This window comes from Talpa europaea (assembly GCF_964194135.1).
Source record: "Talpa europaea genome assembly, chromosome: 13".
Lineage (NCBI taxonomy): Eukaryota > Metazoa > Chordata > Mammalia > Eulipotyphla > Talpidae > Talpa > Talpa europaea.
Window position 1 is genome coordinate 38,090,790 of NC_140080.1, and position 7,575 is coordinate 38,098,364.

At 37.7% G+C, this 7,575-nt stretch overlaps 1 pseudogene across 1 annotated transcript; it reads right to left on the bottom strand.

The window, feature by feature from the left end:
- Positions 1–1,584: 1,584 nt before the first annotated feature.
- LOC311183281 (heat shock cognate 71 kDa protein-like) lies at positions 1,585–5,673 on the bottom strand (annotated as a pseudogene). The gene is made up of 3 exons: positions 4,214–5,673; positions 2,809–3,091; positions 1,585–1,705 (listed from the first exon to the last, which is right to left on the bottom strand). The product of its transcript is annotated as a heat shock cognate 71 kDa protein-like (transcript).
- Positions 5,674–7,575: the final 1,902 nt, after the last annotated feature.

The following is a 7,575-nucleotide window of genomic DNA, read 5'->3' on the forward strand; positions in this document are numbered from 1 at the left end:
TACTATTTATCATCCTTTCATTTAGTTGTTCTATTCTAGTTTACGTGCATAGAAGTGTCAGCATTTTTAACATACCCCCAGAAGCAATGATTTTATCTAGTAGAATACAGTATTACATGCATTTCCTTTTGCCTTTAGCCTTCATTTGCAAAGTTATTTTGGCCAGCACCTTTCTCCTCGACCTCCTTCAGTATGCTGGTCCACGCACATCTCGTACAGTTATATTTTTTTCGTCACAGAGAATATTCCCTTCTGGGTTCTTCTAAATGATTTTTTATTTATATATGCCAAGCCTTGCTCTTTTTGCTTACTGTAAAGTACTATAGGTTTTAAAAATTGCATAGTATCATGTATCCACTATTACAGGGTCATGCTGTCTGAGTGAAAACTTCTCCTGTGCTTCACCTATTCAATGTCCTCTTCCAAAACACTAGATTACAGATCTTTATACAGTCTTATTAGTTTTGCTTTTTCCAGAATGTCATATAATTAGAGTCATGTGTTGTGTACTCCTTCAGACTAGCTTCTATTACATAGAAATATGCATTTAAGATTCACTCATGTCCTTTATGCTTGATAACCCATTTATTTTTTACTGAATAATATTCCATTGAATGAAAGCACCAGTTTATCTAGTCACCTATTTAAGTACCTCTTGGTTTTGGTGCTTATTAACTTCCAATGTTTTGGTGGTTATTAATATAGCTAACTCAACATTTGCATGTAGGTTTTATGTGTGGACAGTAATATTAAAATCAGTTGTGTAACTATATAGATCTATTTATAGATTATATGATAAGACAGTGCTAACTTTTCCAAATTGTCTTCTGAAGTGACAGTGTCATTTTTTAGCCTCAACAACAATTAATGAGAATTCCTGTTGCTCCACATCTTCAGCAGCAATTGGTATTATCAGTTTTATTTTTTATCTAAGTCATTCCAACAGTCATTATTTTAATTTGCATTAATATAATGGAAAAATAGTATTGATCATCATTTCATTCATTTACTTCTTTGGCATTTGTCTATATTCTTGGATGAGATATTTGTACAGATTTTTTTTAAAGATTTATTTATTTTTTTATTTTATACAAGAACCCGGGTACAGGCCAGATGTGTGGGAGGGTGAGAGGATTCACGAGAGACAGAGTGGGGAACAGAACAGGCAGACTGACTGAAATACACTGCTGAGGGGAGCAGCGGGCACGACAAGAGAGGTCTGCTGTGCCATGCGGGACCCTCACCTGCTGGCTGGGATCAAACCAGTACTGCAGAGGCTGCGGACAGCTCCACAGCATGAAGCTCAACCACCTGCGCCACCAGGGGAGGCCCTGTTCAGATTTTTTTTTTTTGCCAATTTTAAATAGCTCCATTTAAGGCATTGTCCTCGCCACTTAAAACAGACTGTATGAAGTGCAGCGTTACTTTATCTCCTTTCCCTGTGCATATGTTCCATATTCAAATATCAAGAATGCCCAGTTATTTCTACAGCAGCTCAATTTTTAACTGCTATGGAATTTTCTACAAATTTGGGCCCTATGAAATTTGGGTTAGAACAATGTTAAATTCTATGCTCAGGTTAGTTTAATGAACTTCCTCAATGGTGGATCCAGAGGAGGCACCACCAGATGGGGACGTTCCACCACCAGGTAGAAGAACCAGCACCAGGCACCTCTCCTGCCATTCCACCTGCACTCTGGCACAGCTTGGTATGATAGAGTTGTGGACTTTATTCCAATTCTCATTGATGTTAAAATTCTTCCTTTACTAGGAAAAGATAAACAGCTGGGATTATGACAAACTAAAAAGCTTCTATATAGCAAAAGAGACAATAACCAAAACAAAGAGACACCCTACTGATTGGGAGAAAATCTTTGCACTACATACAACTGATAAGGGACTGATAACAAACATCTACAAAGAATTGATGTGACTCAACAAAAACAAAGTAAACAACCCAGTCCAAATAAAGGGCAGAAGAGGTAAAAAGACACTTCTCCAAAGAGGAAATGCAAATGGCCAACAGGTATATGAAAAAATGTTAAACATCACTGGTAATCAGGGAAATACAAATCATTGTGACAAAACCACAATGAGATACCACTTTACACCAATGAGAATTGCACATATTAAAAAAACTAACAAGGATGTGGAGAAAAAAGAACTCTCTTACACTGCTGGTGGAAACGCAAACTGGTCCAAGCATTATGGAAAGTTGTGTGGAGGTTCTTCAAACTAATAAAAATGGAACTTGCATATGATCCAGCAATTCCACTCCTAGAAATCTACTCAAAGAACAAAAAAACATTAATTTGAAAGGATATCTGCACCCCTATGTTTATTGCAGCACTAATTACAATAGATAAGCTGTGGAAACAACCTAAATGCCCAAAAACAGATGACTGGGTCAGGAAGACGTGGTATATATACACAATGGAATATTACTCAGCAATCAAAAAAGATAAACTCATGCCATTTGCAGCAACATGGATGAAGCTGGAAGGGATTATGCTCAGAGAAATAAGCCAGAAAGAAAAAGAGAAATATCAGAGGAATGTAGAGAAACCAAATAAGTGATCAGGAAAAAAAAAATATAATAAATTAACAATAAAAATCAACAAACAACTATAAATCAGACATTCTTCAGGGGAGGAGGAGGCAGAAGGATCAAAACAGGAGAGGGAAGAACACAAGGCACTATGGTGATGGTACACGGATCAGCTGGTGGTGGGAATTTTATGGGGCTACACCTGAAGAGAAAGCATACATTATACAAAAACGAAGAATGATGTAAAATATATATATAAAATAATCAAATTCTTCTTTCACTGCAGTCTGGTTCTTATCAAGCCCATTGATGATTTTACTACACTTGTCAAGGGTCTTCTGTTTGTCCTCATCATTGATTTTGCCTTGAAGTTTTCTCACCTTCAACAGTTGCTTTTACATAAATTGTATAGGATTCAAGGGAACTCTTGGAAGACACCTTGCACCACTTAATCTCATCTTCAATTTTGTACATCTCAGCTTCCTGGACCGTACAGTCAATGTCTCCCTTGCTCAAATGGCCCTTGTCACTAGTGATGGTGATCTTTTTTTTTTTCACATTTGCAACTATATTTATTTTTTTAATTTAAATTTTATTTTTATATTCCCCATGCAATTACAACCCCCTTATTTTTACCCCAATCCCTGCTTTCCCCACCCCCCACCCCCCATAGAGTGTCTCTTGTCCATAGTTGTTTGTTGATTTTGATATTTTCTTTCTTATAGTTATTCTTTTTCCTGGTCCCTTATTTAAGTTTTCTAGATTCCTGCTATGAGTGAGACCATCCGGTATTTTTCTTTTTCTTTCTGGCTTATTTCACTGAGCATGATCCCTTCCAGTGCCATCCATGTTGCTGCAAATTGCATGTGTTTATCTTTTTTGAATGCTGAGTAATATTCCATGGTGTATATGTACCACATCTTCTTGATCCAGTCATCTATTTTTGGGCATTTGGGCTGTTTCCAAAGCTTAGCTATTGTAAATAGTGCTGCTATAAACATAGGGGTGCAGGTGCCCTTTGGAATTGATGCTTCTGTGTACTTTGGGTAAATACCTAGGAGTGGAATTGCTGGATCATATGGAAGCTCTATGTTTAGTAGGTCCAGAAATCTCCACACAGCTCTCCATAGTGGTTGGACGAGTTTGCACTCCCACCAGCAGTGCAGGAGAGTTCCTTTTTCTCCACAACCTCGCCAACAATTGTTGTTGATAGTTTTTTTCATATGTGCCATTCTTACTGGTGTAAGATGGTATCTCATTGTAGTTTTGATTTGCATTTCCCTGATGACAGGTGATGTTGAACATTTTTTCATACGCCTGTTGGCCATTTGCATTTCCTCTTCAGAGAAGTTTCTTTTTAGTTCTTCTGCCCATTTTTTTGACTGGATCATTTTCTTTGTTTTTGTGGAGTCTCATCAGCTCTTTGTAGATTTTTGTGATCAGTCCTTTATCATTATTGTTGTGTGCAAAAATGTTCTCCCAGTCGGTGGGGTTTCTCTTTGTTTTTGTTATTGTCTCTTTTGCTGTGCAGAAGCTCTTTAATTTGACCTAGTCCCAGCTGTTGATCTTTGCCTTCACTATCACTGCTTTGGGTGATGTGTCTGTAAAGATGTCTTTGATGTGCATATCATGTAGTGTTTCGCCTTTTCCTGTACTCCTGTACACAGCATAAACATTGAGGATGTCACTGGCATTAATATCAAAAGTTCCTCAATCCGAGGAACAGCATAGGGTGAAGACATGCCTGTAAGTTCAAGCTTACCAAGAAGACTGTTACCCTTGTCATGGTAGCCCACCTTCATAAGCCTAAGGAGCACACCAGGATAGTTGTCAGAGTAAGTAGTGAAGGGCTGTGTCTACTGGTAGGAATAATAATACTGCACTTGATAAGGAAGGTCATGGCATCACCAGCAGTTTCAGGGCCAAGAGAAAGAGGAGTAACATCCAAGAGCAGCAAGTCTTGAATATTTTCAGACTTGTCTCCCAGACAGGATGGCTGCTTGGACAGCTGCACCATCAGTAATGTTTTTATCAGGGTTGATGCTATTATTAAGTTCTTTTCCATTGAAAAATTCCTATGAATATTTCTGAATTTGGGGAATGCAAGTAGAAACACCCACTAGGGCAATATCATGGATCTGACACTTGTCTAACTTGGCATCCAGAAAAGGTTTCTGTACTGGCTTAAAGGTTCCATGGAACAAGTCAACATTCAATTCTTCAAATCAGGCACAGGTAATGGAGGTATAGAAATCAATTCCTTCAGTGACTCAATCTCAATACTGGCCTGAATACTGGAAGTCAGCATCTGCTTAGCATGTTAACAATTAGGACAGAGGTGATGGACAGTCATCTTGTTTACACTGATGTCCTTTTTATGCTTGTGCTTGAACTCTTCAATAAAATGGCTGACCATTCAGTTAATCAAAGACTTCTCCACCTATGTGGATGTCTCCAGCAGTAGATTTGACCTCAAAGATCCTGTCTTCAATAATGAGGGTTGATACATCACAAGTACCACCTACTAGGTTAAAGATCAACACATTTCTTTCAGCTCCAACCTTTTGTCTAAGGCAGTAGTAGCAGCAGTTGGCTCACAGATGAACATTGAGACCAGCAATAATTGCAGCATCTTTGGTGGCCTCATGCTGAGAGTTATTAAAGTAAGCAGGTACTATGACAGCAGCTGTGATTGGTGACAATCTTCCCAAGGCAGGTTTCTGCAATTTCCTTCATTTTGTCAGAACCATAGATGACACCTCCTTGGGACAGAAAAATTTTGCCTTTCCTTTTGTATTCTTTTTGGACTTTGGACCCACCTGCATCATTCTCCCCTATGAAGGGCCAATGCTTCATATAGATTAGAGAACAGCATCATCAAATCTATTTCCAATCAGGTGTCTGCCACTGAAAACCATTTTGGTGGTGTTCATTGTGATTTGATTCTTCACAGCATCGCCAATCAATCATTCAGTATCAGTAAAGGTGACACAGCTAGGAGTGGTTCAGTTTCCCTGATCATTGGCAATTATTTCTACTTTTCTATGCCGGAAAACACCCACACAAGAGTAGGTAGTGCCAAGATCAATGCCAACCATAGGTTCCTTAGACATGTTTACTTGCATGTAAACCTGTCTTGGCTGGTAAAGAAAATAGCAGTCCTCAAATTTGCCACCATATTCAGTAAGACTGTCCAGATTTTTTTCTTATTTTTATTTCAGCTGTTTATTCCTTATTGTTGAATTTTGAGAACTGTTTGTGTATTTGAGATACAAGTCCTTTATCAGATATGTATTTTATAAAAAATATTTCTGTGGGGCTTTTCACTCTCTTAATGGTGTCTTTCACAGAGAAGAATTTTAAAAATTTGAATATAGTACACATTATAGGTTGAGCTCTATTCTCCAAAAGGTATACTGGTACCTATGAATATGGCCTTATTTAGAATTAGGGGTTCTGCATAGATAATACCACTCAGATGACATCATTATGAGTTAATGTGAGCCCAATCACTGGTATCTTAGCAAGAGAAAACTGACCTAAGAGAAAACTTTATAAGCACTTAAACACAGATTCACGAGGAAGAAAGCCAAGGCATGAAGGAGTCAGAGAATGGAGTAATGCAGCTACAAACAAAAAACTCCAAAGAGAGCCAGCAGCTACCAGAAACAGGGAGGGATGCCTTCCTGGCACTTCCAGAAAGCAGATACATCTGTCAATACCTTAATTTTTATGTTCCAGCCTTCAGAAATTTGGAGAATAAATTGCTGTTTTTTATGCCACTAAGTTTGTGGAAGTTAATTATGGCATCCTTAGGAAACTAAGATAGTCCAACTTATCATCTTTGTTTCCTTCCAAGATCAATCTTTTGTGTTTTATATAAAAACTCATCACACCTAATGTCACCTAGATTTTCTCCTATGTATTTTTCCTAGATGTTTTAAAGTTTTTCATTTTACACTTATGTCTATGATCTATTTTAAGCTGATCTATTTTTTTGTGAAAAGTCTATATCTAGTTTTAATATTTTACATGTGGACATTCAATTGTTGCAACACCAGTTGTTTAAAATGGCTATAATTTTTTCAGTACAATTGTCTTTGCACATTAGTCAAAAATCAGTTGTGTGGGTCTGAACTACAGTTTCTAATACTTGGTTATTTTCCATATATAATATAACCTACTAAATTCTTTCATAATTTTTTTATGTTTGCAGCAGCAGATTTCATTGCTCTTCCTTTCCTCTAGACCATTCATCAAAAAGAAAAAAAAAACTTCAATTTCTCTAGGCGCTACACAAAAATGGTGATATAAATTTCTTACATCAACTGAAAATGATTCATAATCATTTTCTTATTTGTACCTCCAGGCATTGAATAAGATAAACTCTCCTTTGGAGTCACAGATTTAGAAAACCATATATTATGAAATTTTAAATGGTGGGATGTGTGCTGTGAGTATGTATGTGTATACACATACATCCCAACATTTTAAATATATATATATATATATATATATATAAATGCCCACAGATGATAGGCTAATGTTAAATGCCCACAGATGATCTGTGGGCATTTAACATTAGGGCTAAGCAAGGCAAGAGAGGCATTTACTCTGAAAGAGATGACTCATTTTATGATTTCAGGAAAATGCAATAGGAACAGGACACTTCTCCCCATACCATAAACTACTGTGAGGCACCCACATGTTCTAAAGCCAAATTCAAAAGGATAAAGACCTCCTCTTTCTTGGTGGCAATCATAACCTCTACTCTGCAAACACTGTTGAGTAAAAGATGATGTCATAAGCCTGAATAAGCTACTATCAAAATGCTTAACATTCTGATGGATTAAGGGTGGAATCTGGGTCACAGGTGTGTTTTAAGTGCCTCACACTACGAACATTTAAAAATAGTATTTTGGGGGGGCCTCCCTGGTGGCACAGTGGTTGAGCTCTGGGCTGCAAAGCTGCCCACAGCCTCTGCAGCTCTGGTTCGATCCCCGGCCACTGGCGAGGGTCCCACATGG